The sequence below is a fragment of the Pseudophryne corroboree genome, chromosome 6, assembly GCF_028390025.1.
Source record: "Pseudophryne corroboree isolate aPseCor3 chromosome 6, aPseCor3.hap2, whole genome shotgun sequence".
In the NCBI taxonomy this organism is placed as follows: Eukaryota; Metazoa; Chordata; class Amphibia; order Anura; family Myobatrachidae; genus Pseudophryne; species Pseudophryne corroboree.
This window is the reverse complement of record NC_086449.1, coordinates 106,904,343-106,922,095: the sequence shown is the minus strand read 5'-3', so window position 1 is coordinate 106,922,095 and position 17,753 is coordinate 106,904,343.

Genomic DNA, 17,753 nt, shown 5'->3' with positions numbered 1-17,753 from the left:
CCCCACCTGTGGACGTTGGGCCCTCATACCACCCTCATGGAGTCTGTTTCTGACCGTTTGAGTAGACACATGCACATTTGTGGCTTGCTGGAGGTCATTTTGCAGGGCTCTGGCAGTGCTCCTCCTGTTCCTCCTTGCACAAAGGCGGAGGTAGCGGTCCTGCTGTTGGGTTGGTCTCCTCCACATCTCCTGATCTACTGGCCTGTCTCCTGGTAGCGCCTCCATGCTCTGGACACTACGCTGACAGACACAGCAAACTTTCTTGCCACAGCTCGCATTCATGTGCCATCCTGGATGAGCTGCACTACCTGATCCACTTGTGTGGGTTGTAGGGAGGTCATACAGGCACGTGGAGGCCACAGACACTACTGAGCCTCATTTTGGCTTGTTTTAAGGACATTACATCAAAGTTGGATCAGCCTGTAGTGTGTTTTTCCACTTTAATTTTGAGTGTGACTCCAAATCCAGACCTCCATGGGTTAATAAATTTGATTTCCATTAATAATTTTTGTGTGATTTTGTTGTCAGCACATTCAACTATGTAAAGAACAAAGTATTTAATAAGAATATTTCATTCATTCAGATCTAGGATGTGTTATTTTAGTGTTCCCTTTATTTTTTTGAGCAGTGTATATATATATATGCCCTCTATGAGGACTTACCTCTTTAGGGCAACAGTTGGCTTTGGGGAAGAAGGCTCCTCCATGATATTGCTGCTGGTATGCACAGGAACCTGCTCAGCCATTCAGGGAGACACTGCAGTCTGAATCTCCGTATGCAGCGCCAGCGGAGTGGGGAGAACGCAAGCCCAGGGGAAAGCTGGTATGTGCACTATGGTGCGGCGATACAGAGAGGTTTTTATGCAATTGCAGGCTGCAGGCAGACACCTTAAGCTGTCAGTGGGAACTTACTCACACCGCCCCTAGCACACTTTGCCACTCTTCCCAGGGAGCCACCCTCTTCCAGTATAAAGCAACAACCGCAAACTGGGAATATTAGAGGTAAGCCTTAAAATAAAAATAAAACAACAAACACTACTCTGTTCTAATAGGAGACAGGAAAAAAAGACTAGGGAGGAGGAAGAGGAGGGTCACTTTATACCCAGAGTGGGCGGTACTTAGCTGCTGAAGAAAAACTACCTGTCTAATTATAGTAGGATCGGATAGAATCCCAGAGTAATGGCTGCCATGAAGGAACGCAGAAGAAACAATTGTTTCACATGACATAAGTGTGGTGTGTAGTTGGGTATTATTGAACAATTTTTCAGCAGTTTGTATGGGTGAGATTTTTGTAGCATGAACTTCTTCAACCATTAGTTAATGACTGAAATAGAGCTAAGTATTTTTCATTGGTTTTTGTATACAATTTATCATATGAACCCCAAAATGCTGCATTATTTTCTGCAAAATACAGAACAGTGGGCCTGATTCAGAGACGTACACTAATGCATTCACAGCTGCGTCTTAGTACACAGCTACTGTGTGAAAATAGGCTAATGCTACCTGGAAATCGATTGAGATGCCCACCGGTGGCCTCACGCATCTCAGCATCTGCGTACAAAGACGCTACAGATCCTTTGCTAATAGACCATCTGGTCATGCAGAAAGGCCACAGGAGGAAAGACGCTGGCTCCATATTTTCGGCATGTGGGATCGCAGTCAAAAACACGCCCCCAAGATAGTTACAACACACCTGTATTTTTGCCGCCACCCCCTTTCTGATTGTCAGTCACCTTGTGAATAAACCCTCACGGCGAGCAACAATGCTAAGGTACCATGACGCATGCGCAGTGATACTTAAATGCATGCACAAATTACTGGTCATCGCTCCACAGCGAAAACATCGGAATTGCTTGCAACACTGAGGCGCCTATGTACTAAGCCTTGTACTGATAAAGTGGACGGAGAAAAGTACCAGCCAATCAGCTCCTAACTGTCATTTTTCAAACACAGCCAATCAGCTCCTAACTGTCATTTTTCAAACACAGCCTGTAACATGGCAGTTAGGAGCTGATTGGCTGGCACTTTGTCCACTTTATCTCTCTCCAAGTCTTAGTACATAGACCCCTGAATCGGGCCCAATGTACATCAATTTATTCAAAATGTTTTTTTCCCCAACACTCACATTTTTTCTGAATTAAGAGTTCTACTCTATCAATTGTTTTGCCTTATATCATTTTTTCTTCAGATTTTATCCATGACAACATAACGTGAGCTGAACCACTTTTGTGTGATATGAGTACTGTGAATAGTCATTTAAGCCTACACTTCCTAAACTCAATCTTGAGCATTCATCAAAACATAGACAGCAGAAACGATATACACTGTATTTCTATTCAGAATGCATTAACCATTGGCAAGTGCACGAACATAATGATTATTTGAGAAATAAGACCATTTGCATTATTGTGGACCTTGTACAACCAACTGATCTATAATTTTACTATTAATACTTTTAAGCCATTAAAGTGGGTCTGACAGATTCATCAGCAGCACAAGACGAGACAGCCATTACCTGATGCTGAGGCTCAGTCCCTCAGCATCCCACCACAGCACAAAAACATTTAAATGACAGCCCGCTGCTCAGAATTGCAGGCTGTCGCCCCTCAAGCACCCCACCGCGGCTCAACACACGTCAATCATCATCAGCTGCTGGCTGCTGCTGTGTACAGACTCAGAGTCAGCCGGTCAGCACTGTATAGCCAGTGTCTTCACACCACGGCAGCCTGCCCTGAGGCACAATGTCAGTGACTCACTGAGGCACTGTAAAACTGTGCACTAACGGGGATGGTGTGCAGCGACATAACCGATGGCATTGGGGGTAATTCAGAGTTGATCGCAGCAGCAAATTTGTTAGCAGTTGGGCAAAACCATGGGGGTCATTCCAAGTTGTTCGCTCGCAAGCTGCTTTTAGCAGCTTTGCACACGCTAAGCCGCCGCCTACTGGGAGTGAATCTTAGCTTCTTAAAATTGCGAACGAAAGATTCGCAATGTTGCGATAAGACATCTCTGTGCAGTTTCTGAGTAACTCGAAACTTACTCGGCATCTGCGATCAGTTCAGTGCTTGTCGTTCCTGGTTTGACGTCACAAACACACCCAGCGTTCGCCCAGACACTCCTCCGTTTCTCCAGCCACTCCCGCGTTTTTCCCAGAAACGGTAGCGTTTTTTCACACACACCCATAAAACGGCCAGTTTCCGCCCAGAAACACCCACTTCCTGTCAATCACAGTACGATCACCAGAACGAAGAAAAAACCGTGAGTAAAATTCCTAACTGCATAGCAAATTTACTTGGCGCAGTCGCAGTGCGAACATTGCGCATGCGCACTAAGCGGAAAATCGCTGCGATGCGAAGAAATTTACAGAGCGAACAACTCGGAATGACCCCCCATGTGCACTGCAGGGGGGCAGATATAGCATTTGCAGAAAAATTTAGATTTGGGTGGGTTATTTTGTTTCTGTGCAGGGTAAATACTGGCTGCAAATTAGATTTCAGTTTGAGCACCCCCCACCCAAATCTAACTCTCTCTGCACATGTTATATCTGCCACACCTGCAGTGCACATGGGCCCTCATTCCGAGTTGTTCGCTCGCAAGTGAATTTTAGCAGATTTGCACACGCTAAGCCGCCGCCTACTGGGAGTGAATCTTAGCATCTTAAAATTGCGAACGATGTATTCGCAATATTGCGATTACACACCTCGTAGCAGTTTCTGAGTAGCTTCAGACTTACTCGGCATCTGCGATCATTTCAGTGCTTGTCGTTCCTGGTTTGACGTCACAAACACACCCAGCGTTCGCCCAGACACTCCCCCGTTTCTCCAGCCACTCCTGCGTTTTTTCCGGAAACGGTAGCGTTTTTTCCCACACTCCCATAAAACAGCCTGTTTCCGCCCAGTAACACCCATTTCCTGTCAATCACATTACGATCGCCAGAACGATGAAAAAGCCGTGAGTAAAAATCCTAACTGCATAGCAAATTTACTTGGCGCAGTCGCAGTGCGGACATTGCGCATGCGCATTAAGCGGAAAATCGCTGCGATGCGAAGATTTTTACCGAGCGAACAACTCGGAATGAGGGCCCTGGTTTTGCCCAACTGCTAACAAATTTGCTGCTGCGATCAACTCTGAATTAGGCACATTGTCTTGTCAACATCAGTAAAGACATGCCCGGGCCGCATCTGGGCCACCTGGAAGGGATCAGGCTACAAGTAACCAGATGCAGTGCGGTGGGTCCCAGCGGTGGCACGTTTGTGCAGCTGCTCCACTGGAATGGGCCTTGAGCTTACCCTGCACAGGTATCTTATTGGCAAAGCAGGTCAACTCTGTGTGTACTGAAATTGGGCCACAGAGCTTGCATGATCTTCAAAACTATTGGCCTAATCATAGTAAATTTGATAGCTCATGGGATTCTCAGTTCTAATTCATATATATTTTTTGAATTGGATAGCAAATTGTCTCTTGCAGTTTAACAATTATAAGGATGAAAAACCATATACTCTATTGGTGAAGGATACTCTGTTCAATAATCTATACAACAACACAAACTGACACTGGGTACGATGCAGTAAAATTGCAGCATTTTTTTGTGGGAAAACTACGTTGGGTGTGTTGCACTTGGACCTCTTAACCAAACTTCTTAACTCAGGCCTAAACACATTTATATTCAAAGTAGGCCCACTACACTAAACACAACAGTTGCCTAATTTCTGTACACAGCCTCTTAATGGGGTTCTAATGGGGTCACATGCCTCCTGCTGAACTGAGGCCACTGGGGGAAAGCATGGGACCTAATGGCTTCATGCCCATGTGTAAATGTAGTTACCTATAGTATAAATCCATGATGACCTTTTGGCTGTGAGGTAGGCTAAGCAACCTCATGCTCCTAATGGCTGCTGGGTCTACTGCCCAAAGTTTGGGGCCAATATATATTGGTGGCTAGTGATAATAGAGGTGCCCCACTTGGGCCTTACCTGTTCCTAAGTCCCATATATTGCAAGCTAGCGAGCAGGGCCCTCCTACCTCTATGCAGACAAACAATTTGGAAGCTGCTCAATCATACCTGGAGGTAATTATATATCAGGTGCTGGAAGGGAGAGGGGTCACAGACAAACAACAAACAAAGAGGAAGGGGGGTGCAAATCCCCACCCCCAAATTCTCTTCCGCACACTGAAAATTACCTGTAACCATCCCTGAATCTATCTGGTAATAAAATTCAGAGAAATCGTCACAAATGTTTGCAAACACATGTTTAGCTGCTGGCCACTTCACGGCTTCTCTGATACAGCAGTCCTGACTCTACTTGATAGCAGTGCCCACATAGGGCCATGTAATTTGTCACAGTACGCCTCATGATAAAGGCTATTACTAAAACACTTCCAGACAGAGAGCTAACTTACCCGGGAGCCACCCCCAGGATCTCCCATTGGCACTACAAGGAACAGCATGCCTTCCAAATGCTGCTCCCATTCAATGCCTCATGCACACAAGCAGACAAACAATTTGGAAGCTGCTCAATCATACCTGGAGGTAATTATATATCAGGTGGCAGCTAAACATGTGTTTGCAAACATTTGTGACGAATTCTCTGAATTTTATTACCAGATAGATTCAGGGATGGTTACAGGTAATTTTCAGTGTGCGGAAGGGAATTTGGGGGAGGGGATTTACACCCCCCTTCCTCTTTGTTTGTTGTTTGTCTGTGACCCCTCTCCCTTCCAGCACCTGATATATAATTACCTCCAGGTATGATTGAGCAGCTTCCAAATTGTTTGTCTGCTTGTGTGCATGAGGCATTGAATGGGAGCAGCATTTGGAAGGCATGCTGTTCCTTGTAGTGCCAATGGGAGATCCTGGGGGTGGCTCCCGGGTAAGTTAGCTCTTTGTCTGGAAGTGTTTTAGTAATAGCCTTTATCATGAGGCGTACTGTGACAAATTACATGGCCCTATGTGGGCACTGCTATCAAGTAGAGTTAGGACTGCTGTATCAGAGAAGCCGTGAAGTGGCCAGCAGCTAAACATGTGTTTGCAAACATTTGTGACGATTTCTCTGAATTTTATTACCAGATAGATTCAGGGATGGTTACAGGTAATTTTCAGTGTGCGGAAGGGAATTTGGGGGTGGGGATTTGCACCCCCCTTCCTCTTTGTTTGTTGTCCCTCCTACCTTTATGACTGTTTGTTTTTACCCAGTTTTGCCTTCTAATTGTGTCCAGTTGTAAAGCGCAACAACATTTGCTGCACAATATAAGAAACTATTAATAAATAAATAAGTCTGCAGCTGCTAGCCCCCCAGGTCCAGCACATTTTGTCCTTTTGTTGTCTTTAATAGGGTAGCAAAATGCACAGTGAGCAATTTTACTAAAGAGCCCTCTGCTAACCTAGGGCATCGTCCTCTTCAAACTTGCATCATCGTTCTTTATCTGGAAAACAAGTGGACAAGTGTCAGATCTTTTAAAACGAACTCCCTTGTTGCCAGAACCTTGATGTATTCTTTCGAATGTCTTCTTTCTTCTAACCTCATTTAGGATTCCAATATATAATCCAAAGGGATAGGATGCTGAAATATGAAGCAGACTTAACAGTGATTGATTCAGACTTGGATTTATAATGTCTATCGTACAGATGACCTTCTCCAGATGCTTTCTTATGGGGTCCTTTTTACCCCCAGTAATAGCCCAATCTGTCATAAGTCACCAATAACTTTATTGTGACACTCTTAAATATATATATACTTAAACTAGCTTAGCACTAAGAAATAACGACACGGACACCAACTGCTAGATTTAAAAGGTCAACAGGCATTTATTGTTTGATGACCTAATTTTAACTATGTATTGGAGGATGGCAAAGAAAGGCGCTACCAACTCACCAGCACTAGTCAACTAGAATAATACCAAATAACCTAGGAGGGGACTTACCACTGCCTCCTAACAACATAATCCGCATTGTGTAGGACTCGCCACCCTTTACTCTAGCAGAGCAATGGACGAAACCACACGGGAACGTCCGTAGTCCACCCGCAGGCGGAGGACACACTCGCCGTCTTACCAAAATGGGGTGCCCCACAATGACCACTTATGCAAGCTTTTGACCGCAGGTTGGTAGCGACTTTCTGCCACAACAAGGTTTACCTAAACCGCAGACGCCATCCAAACAAAAGAAAACCAAAAAAGCCGAAACTAACTATCCAAACAGTTGAAAATGCTCTCCAAAAACACACTAATGCCTACCGGGGAAAGGTGAACACCGTCCTCCCTATAAAAATGGCAGTTATGAAGAACCAGCAGAGGATGCCGATCTACCAAACCACCCACGGCCTTCACATACACAGACACCGCAGAATTCACCTTCTTACAAGCCTTTTCTATGGCAGAGAAGTGAAAAGCACCGCCCCGGTGAAAACGGGGTACAATATCTGACCACACCACTCTCACTTGAGGCCAAGATGCTCGCAAAGCCACCAAATCCATCTTGACACTTAGGATGAGGCTGATGCCCTTAACTCGACCCAAGTCATTCCCGCCAAGGTGAATGACAATCCAGTTGGGCCGGCCCCACCTTCGTTCATGACGGAAAAGAAGGCAAAGCAAACCTACCCAACGCAAACCTCTCACAACTAACCATCGGACTACCCCGTCACCAAAAAAGTCATCCGTTTGTCCTGCCATAGGGTCTCTCTCCGCCCAAAAAAACATACGAATGGCCAACTAGCCAAATCTATTCCAAAGTATCCAATCCAGCTGAAGAAGAGAAACCCTAACATCAGCAACAATTCAAACTTAGACAAATACAACAACAACAACAGAAAGTTACCCAAGTGAAGGAGAAAACTCAAAAACCTCCCGTAAACCGTAAGAGTGCCAACTGTAATTCGCCCCCCTCGGAGGAAAATTTTAAAATTCACCTGACACCCTCAATTCCTGAAGCCATTTAAAAACAGACAGGTAAACTACGTTTTTGGGTTAGCATAACAGGCGCAACAAACATGATCAACGTATAGAAAACATACAAGCCGAACGTTTCCAGCGGCCAGGCCCCTGTATAGCCACCACTGGAATACCCCTGATGCAGCCAGAGCAGCTGCCCCCATCCGCAAGGAATAGGCCCCACTCTCTGCAGCACTGAAACTAAAGAAATAAAACGACCCCAAACTGCGAGGTCCAGATAAATGGTCAGCCAGCACCCTAAGCTGGACCCCGGTGATCCAGGATGGACCAAATTGCATGAGGTCGAGCGAGGGTGCACCATGCCAGAGCATCCTGTAATAAAAATTAAACTAACAAAGCAAAAGCCAAATGGCCGGAACCACAAAGTCAGGGAACCAAGCCTAGATGGAAAAGAAGACTGCCCACAAGGGCAGACGCCTTATCAGCCCTGTATCTGTGGCCAACAGAGAAAACCCCCGCAAACTACACAACATGCCCCTAATGGTTTACCCAGAAACTGATTTGATGATCCGCCAGAGGAAAGGTGGGCAAGGCAAACTGAAAGCCTCTGCCTCCGGAACAAGCTCTCAAAACCTTGCAAACTCAAAATGGGAAAGAGAGTCCACTACCCCGTTGTCAACTCCAGGGACATGTCGAGCTGTGAAATGAATATTGTGCCTCGGACACTTGAGCACCAAATGCCGAAGCAAGCGCAAAGCTTGGGGAGAGGAGGAGAGCTGGTTATTAACAGCATGCATGACTCCCAAGATATCACAGTGAAAGACAATGTTCCGGTCGGACAAACGAGCAGATCACAATTCCACTGCCATAATTAACGGGAATAGTTCCAGAAGAAGCAAGTTCTTAGTAAAGCTGCGCGCTATCCATGAAACGTGCCAAGGAGCCGCACACCACTCGTTCTTAAAGAAAGCATCAAAACCAGAACTACCGGCAGCATCCGTAAAATGTTGAAGGCAACTATTAAAACAACGCTCACCCGGCCATAACACTTCACGATTGAAGAAAACCAGGAACGTAGACCAGACCCGCAAATTATCCATGATCTCGAGGGACAGGTATACAGTATGATGAGGTTTAGAAATTCCAGCCATGGACCTTTCAAGCTTACGGAAAAAAACCCTGCCCCAATGGGATGGTCCTACACGCAAAGTTGAAAGAACCCAGCAACGATTGGACCTGTTTAAGCCGAACCCTACGTTTTATTCAAACACTCATCAAGAAGACCCAGGAGCTTCTGAACTTTGCCAGCAGGCAGGCGACAACAACCGGCAGCCGTATCTATTTCGAACCCCAATAACTGAGACAGCAGGTGGGACCCTCAGTTTTTTTTTTAATTCAACAATTTTTATTAGATTTTTTATAGAAATACAAGAACAGGGAAGACCTTCATGATACAGACATACCAAAAACCGGAGAGAAACCCGGTATAGTTACAATACTCCATCGTAAGGTGCTTTTAAGCCACATCAGTGAGACAACAGATACATAGTCGGTAATTGTAGGCTTGAGTAAGAGGTAAAGGATAAACAATCTTAACCTAAATGAGGTCTAGGAAATGATGAAGACATTACCGACGTGCGTCTTAGCATAAGAAATCACCATATACCTAAAGCTAAGCATACAATTCTACCTGAGGATTCACAGGACATCAGTATACCCAAGAGGTCAGTAAAGAAGACAGGCAGGAGGGTGGGGGGTGGGGGAGAAACAAATGGGGAAAACAATACAAGTATAGTCATATCATGAATGAGTAGCGGCCGAAGAAGTCCTAAGTAAAATTATTAAAGAAGTAATTCAGGCATGGTTAGCTGTTCTAACTAAAGAGAAGGTTCAGTACCCATATGGCATCAGACTAAACATACAGCATGGGGTATTAAAATTAATATAATTGCATTTCCCAAGAAAACAGCAGGAGGTCCCAAAGGAACAGTACATGGGCCTAGGTTGTCAAGAGGCCCTATCGATTTGTCTATATAGATACCACGTTGTGGTCTCAAAAAGTTTATAGATGAACGACTGTACATCCGGGTCTAGAGTATCAATATACTTCTCCCACTTCTTGGCAAACCGCCTGACCCCCAATTCAATATCAGGAAGAGTAGCACGCCTCTCAAAATAAATAATCCGGAGGGTCATGTGTTTCACAGCCATCAAAGAAGGGGTAGACGGTTTGATCCAATTATTAAGAATTTGTTTCTTGGCAATTGTCAGGATAACAGAGAGTACCGGAACAATATCTCTATCTTCGGGCCCAAGAGACCACTCCCTAAAATCAAGTAGCAAACAAGCCTTCGGGCGTTTTATTAACCGTAAGTTAAATACTGTGTTGAGATAAGCGACCACCTTGTACCAAAACTTAGATATTTTCCGGCAAGACCACATATTGTGGTACAAGGTGGCACTCTGCGCAGTACATTTGATGCAACAGCCAGTGTCGTCTGGGACCATGTGTGCCCTCTGATTAGGCGCTATATATGCCCTTTGCAGCGTCTTCAAGTGAACCTCTTGCAAAGAGGCAGAGTATAAGAACCTAAAAGTGGGTAAAATGTTATCTAATAATTCAGCGCACGATCCCATATTGGGGATATCTCTGGACCAGGAAGACAACGCGGAATCCCAGAGCCGGTCTCTATATGAGACCCTAAAGGTGTTTTTGAAGTAACTAAGATGGTAAGGACAATCTTTAGTAAGCACCATTAAGGTGCGCAGCGGGTCTGTGGTAGCCTCAGAAATCATTGGGTAAGACTGGGATTGAGCAAAGTGTCTAGCCTGCAAGTACATAAAAAATTCCCGGTGGGAAATACCAAATTTTATCTGGATATCAGAGAAAGAAAGCACTGCGTTGCCTCCTGGGTCGTATATGTCTCTAATAGCTGCGATCCCCTTTTCCCTCCAACTCAAAAAATGTGCGTTATCAAGGCCAGGAAGGAAACATGGATTACCCCAAAACGTAGTGTGAAGAGAGGTGTCAGGTTTTCTCTGGGCTTTAGTGTGAGTGGCCTGCCATGCTCGATATGTATGCCAAAATAAAATATTGTGTTTTATCTCAGATGGGAGTCGGGAGTTTGGGGTGTGTAAGTGCAGCAGGGGAGAAAGGATGGAATACGGCCAGTTCAAGTAGCAAGTTCGTAAATACTGATCTGCCCCAAAGCCAGTCTGTGATATACCGGTACATCGCTGCTCTACTAAATAGAACAGGATCCGGGATTCCCATACCTCCCTCTTCACGTAATAGCTGCAACCTAGCGTAGGGGACTCTTGGTCGTTTACCTGCCCATAGAAATCTAGTGAAACACTGTTTAAGAAAAAGGACATCTTTCTCCACAAGGGCAATAGGGAGCATAAGAAGAAAATAAGCAATCTTGGGAAAAGCAACAGATTTAATAACTTCTGCGCGACCCATAAGAGACAAGGGCAGAGACGCCCAGTCTGTAAGGATTTTAGACACCTTGGACAAAATAGGACCAAAATTAACCACATACAGATCCGGGAGGGAAGTAGGGATCTGAACCCCTAAATATCTAAGACTATCTCGAGCCACTGGAAATCCGGACAGGACCGGGTGTAATGGAAAGAGGGAAGAGTCTCCTGAAAGGAGGAGAAGCTCGGATTTAGATATATTAATTTTGTATCCCGCAAAGGAACCAAATTGTTCAATCAGGGAGACAATCGCAGGGATGGACGTATCAGGATGAGAAATAAATAGAAGCATGTCGTCAGCATACAGTGATTATTTTACCATGGTGTCCATTATTTTTATGCCTGTAAATCTGGGAGAATTTCTCAGGGAAACAGCTAGGGGTTCTAAATCTAAGGCAAATAATAAAGATGACAAGGGGCAGCCCTAACGTGTGCCACTCTGGATAAGAAAAGGGGAAGAGAGGATACCATTCCCCAAAACTTGAGTGGAGGGAGATTCATATAATCGGGAAATAAGAGAGACAAAGTCCTCAGGTGCACCAAAGCGGTGGAGCGTTTCATACAGATGGTCCCAGGTGACCAGGTCAAACGACTTTTCGGCATCAAGTGACAATAATACATTAGTGTCAGTGGGTTTGGAAAGCTGAAAGGCCTGCATAACAGTCAAGACCTTTCGGATATTGCTCACTGATTGCCGACCCCAAACAAATCCAGTCTGGTCTGTATGAACTATATCAGGAATGTCAAAGTCAGAAAAATGTCTCAATGCACGTTGCCATATTTGCACCGCACACTGGTCCGCGCTGCGCGTGCGTACGCTCTCCCGTGGAGGCGCATACCCGCAATAGCGTGCACTCGCAGGCGCGGTATGCGTATTTACGGTAGAGTTTATATAGTCATAGCGTGCGACTCATTCGTTACATATTTTCACAATTAATGTAGTTTATAGATCATGGTCCCTTTGATAGATTCTGAAAGTTTGGTTAAAATACAATGTCCCAGAGCTGAGGAATCCCTCTTTATATCGTACGAAGGGTCTAACAGGAATCATACAGCAGTGTTTGGTACCCATCGGAAGAGTATTTAATTAGCAATATTCCGGTGTTGGTTTGGAGCGTATTAATCGCTCGTGCGAATAGTTATGGACATAAGAAGTTTATGTCCCTTTCTATTATTTACACATACTCAGGTATGCGGCGGGAAACCCAGTTTCCCACCCACCTGAGCTGTTGGAAATCGTCACAGCCCACCTGTATGAATCACCCTATGACCTTTTGTTATGATGCAGGGCCGAATTCCTTCGGCCAATGGACAATGGGATTGTAGGACCAGGAGATTGCATTGTGTGTGGGGCATAAATAGGCAGGCCGACCACATCCAGCTCTCACTCTCTCATCAACGGTTATCTGCTGATAGCCGGGAGCTGGATATCGAGGCGCAGGCGATCATACCCTTTGTGCGTAAGTTTCTCTCCGTAATCATTGTCTTTCTGTGAGCCAATTTCTCTCTCTCTCTCTCTATCTCTCTCTCTCCTCTTTTCTCTTATATCTCTCATAGTATTATAACATTGTATTGTATTGCATTTAGGTCAGAGTAGTATTGTCTTTTTGTATTTATAGTTTAGTTCTGTGGTTAGGAAGTCTCTGTTATATTGTAGTGTATCAATTGTACTGTTATCCCCTTTTACAAGTATATTAGATATAATACAGTTAATAGGCTTTGGAACCTAAACCAGTATCTGTGCATTTTCTATAGTGTTAAGTGTTCACTTGAGCGTCGGTGACGCTCAAGCAGCTTTGTAGTTAGTCAGGTTACACAAGGTTGCACTTACACCCTGTACTCACATTAAGGTATTCAGTGTATTTCATTGGTATAAGGTTTTATCATAAAGGTATAGTGTTGTGAGCGTCTGCATCGCTGGTGACCTCCTCGTGGTCTCGAGCGTACGCTAAGCTACAGCGAATCATTCCCCTAGACATAACCAATAACGTGTCCTGTGATCACTGGGCCGCGAGCGAACGTGACGCTTGAGCGTCTCGCCTACGGCTGAGCGATCGTTACGCAGATAGCGTATCATCACGGTACTTCTTAAGTAAACAGCGTACAGTGATCTCAGCTTCATAAAGGGTTGTTTATACGACAAAGGAATTTAGCATTGTCAATTGAGGACTCGTCCTATCCTTCTCATATCTGCACTAGGTAGATCAGCAGACATTATCCCTCCAGCAAAGGGTGGGAGGTTGTCTCACAGTGCTGACGGGATAAGCGTCTGCTTCGCTTAGATAAAGAGTGCTGAAGGAATCCGGGAACCGGAAGTAAGAACAAAACGCTTGTGTCTTTTAAAAACTGTTTTATTTCTCTTCTGTCTTGCGTATACACGCACGCATACATTTATCTGCATTTCTTTTTCAATTTCGTATATCACTATTCCTGTTTGCCAATTTTTATAGTTGATAGAAAGTGCTAAAAGAGATTTGCTGTTATTTCATAGTAAAGGTAATAGTTAAAGTATAGAACAACACACGATTTGTCTAGGAGACAAGGCAGTCAGTGTGGATTGCGGTAGATGATCAGGGATCATTTACATTGATAAAAATATATATTGTGTTACGGTGGATCTTTGCATTGCGTACACGTGTCGCTAACAAAGACTAGCGTACGCAATCCAAAAGGCAGACGCACGCAGCGTACATTACGCAACGTAGCGTCCGGTTACGCCCACGTAGCTCAAGCTGTGATAAAGTGAAGTAACGCAAAGGCGATAAGTAACGCACAGCGGTAGATAACGCGACGCGGTAAATAACGCAAATCTATTTTTGGAAAAATCTGAAATTTAGTTTAACAGATCCTGCTCCTAATTGGTAACACTTTTGGCCTAAAGACAATTTCTGCGCAGAAATAGATATAGAAACAAAAGTGTACATGTGTTGAGTGAGTGTGTTTTGTATACAAAAGTTTATATAACTTTAAGGTGGAACCAAAAGGAAAGCCGGGTACTCGTCAAGGGACACACGTGTAAGTGACATATACGGTGGCTAGGGAGGCATCCCTGGTTAAATAATATTTGAGCATTAGAGTATAGCGGACCATAAGGTAACAAGACCAGGAGGTCATAAGGTAACAAGACCAGGAGGTCATAAGGTAACAGACCAGGAGGTCCGCTATAAAAGTCCAGTGGCACAACGCCTGGGGTGTTGGTGCAGAACCCATATAGGCCATAAGCTCTTGCTGAAGGAATCGCGGCCGGAAACATCGATTCCATTGATCTTTCAGTACATGACAAGTAGTGCTCGTGTACTGAACGATTGGACCGCACGTAATTGTGTGCAGTAGTTAGTAATCTGACCTAATACCATTAGAGTAAAGTGGTCACAAACGCTATTTGTACATTCTGACGTGATTTGTGTAATTTTTTATTTTTGGAAGGGAAGTTCGCTGGTCACTCAGGAACTATCCAACAACCGATACTTGCTGGGGAACGCGCCCCAGTAAATAAAGGTTCACAGGGGCCCTAGGTTGGGTACAGCAGCTCTGGTTACAGTGATTGCAGTACTGGCCAACGTGGGCGAGAAGTAAGTGGGGTACTTGATAAACCACCACCGCCGGCCTGCCCAAGGACATCTTGGTTTGTTTGTAAGGGTTCGCTGAAAACCTTGAGATAAAGATCCAAGGAGGAATAAGCAACGCCTGCAGATTATGGGGGCCATTTGTTCAGGTAGGGGGCGATCAACCTCGGTTCGGGTTGATTCAGAGAACCGACCAGTTGGGTCGGCACGATATGTAATGTGTGAAAAATACGGTAGTCACACAGAGGTTTTATGTGATGAATGGGAGAGAATGACTGTACAAGACAGGGACAAATTCCCAAGAATAGGTAGCTTCAGTCCAGAAGTGTTACAAAATTTAAGGAGGAGGATATGTCTCGTAAAATCAGCAAAGAGACGAATTCAGCATCATGATTATTTACAGTTATGGCACCAGGAAGGTGAGATACAGAGAGGTTTGGCTCTGGCGGCAGGATCTGGGGCAGTCAGGAAGTTGATTGCCACAGCTCCTCCTCCACCATACATTGCAGGAGAGAAGTTGATTGCGGAGAGAAACGCACTGGGTTGTAAAACACAAACTCTTAGTAACCTTGTAAATGTTAATGATGTTAACCAAATAACTCATGCAAGTATTAACCCGTGCAAGATGTACCCTGTTTTGAACCTTCCTCAGGAGTGTGATCAAGAAGACGATTCAGCAACAATTTCAGCTCTCTCTCTTGCAGCCACCATAGCAGAGACCACAGTAGGCACAGCGACACCCACGAGATTAGTGAAAGCCCCTAGCGGAGGGATAGGTGAGGTCGTGTCAACGGGTAAGTACGGCACCATGCACTACACTGAAACAATTGTACCACAACAAGCTGTAGAATCTACACAGGAAGAGGCTGTTAGAATTGCTCCTGTAAGGGTAATAGCAGTTCCCAATGGAAAAACAGATGTGTCTGGAGCCACTCCCATAAGGAACATTGCCATGTACACTCCATTTTCCAGAATGGAATTAAGAACAATAGTGTCCGAATTTCCTGACCCCAGGAAGGATTTAGTTGCTAGCCAAAAATACATCAGGGATCTAGGTAACACTGTAGAACCCAACAACAAGGATTGGCAGATACTGCTAAGAGCTTGTTTACCTTCCAATGTTGATGCAACTCAGTTTTTAGCTGACTGTGCATTGGATAAAGATGTACCGCTTACAGACGTGTACAACAAGGATAATGTAAAAAGGATAAATTTACAGCTAAAGGAGTATTTCCCAGCCGTTGTTAAATGGAATAAAATATTTTCCATTAAGCAAAAGGAGTCCGAAACGGCAACAGAATATTTTCACCGGGCACTATTAGAAATGGCAAAGTACACTGGTATAGAAGACATTAAGACCAACCCAAACCATCGAGAAGTAGCAGTATCTGTACTGATGGATGGTTTGAAAGAAACATTAAAAGCTAGGGTACAGACCACACAACCATGTTGGCGAGGTCTGTCAGTGTCCACATTGAGAGAGTCTGCTATTGATCACGACAGAAACATCACTAGGCACAGGGAGTCGCAAAGTGATAAGTTGATGTCCGTAAGTATACAGGCGCTGACCACAAGGCAGCCTGCGTATGTACCACCGAATCCTGTGGGTAAGGCAAGTGTAATAACATGTTTTTCTTGTAACAGACCGTTACACTTTGCACGAGAATGTAGAACAAAGAATGTACAAAGATCTTTTCAACCCCCTAGACAACAACACAACACACGACATTGGGAGCAGGGTCCACAGAGGCGGAGTTTTGAGCCACATACAGGGGAAACAAAAAGATATCCCCCGAACAGAGACTGGCATGCCTCTGGTAGTTCCCAGCTAACTCCCCCACAAGTAGTTGCTGCCAATGGGATTCAGGGAGGTCAGCATACCCAATAGGGGTGTGGCCATACCTGTAATCTGCAGCCAGTTAAGTTGATTGCCAGTCTTGGAAGCGAACCAGAAATTGCAATCAATGTAGCTGGTAAAACTTTAAACTTTCTTGTAGACACAGGGGCGGCCAAGTCAGTGATAAATTCGACAGTGGGCATGAGAACCACTGGTAGGACAATTCCAGCCATGGGAGTAACAGGAGTAGTCCAGCACTACCCTGTTAGCAAACCAGCCGAGATTACAATAGGGCCTTTGCATACCAAGCATTCCTTTTTGCTGGCTGCATCGGCACCAACTAATCTCCTGGGAAGAGACTTACTATGTAAAATGGGTTGCGTCATTTATTGTACTCCTGAAGGTGTATTCTTGGACATCCCTGAGAATCACGCTCAGGAAGTACGAGACATGTTAGACTCCCCATCAAAATTAATGTCACATTCCATTATGACAAATAGGAATCCATCCCAAGTAGAAGAGATGACATCTCAGATACCAGAGTCACTTTGGACAAAAGATGGACAGGACACTGGATTAATGGCAAATGTAGCTCCAGTAGTTGTACAAGTAAAAGATGGTAGGATAGCTCCAAAAATCCCACAGTATCCTCTGAAGCCAGAGGTGGAGTTAGGAGTTTTTCCCGTAATAGAGCGCTTGCTACAACAGGGCATTCTAGTAAGAACGTCCAGCACAGCAAATAGTCCCATCTTCCCTGTTAAAAAGAGTGGGGGGAGGGGTTACAGGCTAGTGCAAGATCTAAGGGGGATTAACAAAATAGTTGAGAGTCAGTTCCCCGTAGTGCCAAATCCAGCTGTCATCCTAATGCAAATTCCTCCCACTGCCAAATTTTTCACTGTTATTGACCTCTGCTCCGCTTTCTTTTCGGTACCTCTGCACCCTGACAGCCAATATTTGTTTGCATTCACATACAGAGGAGTC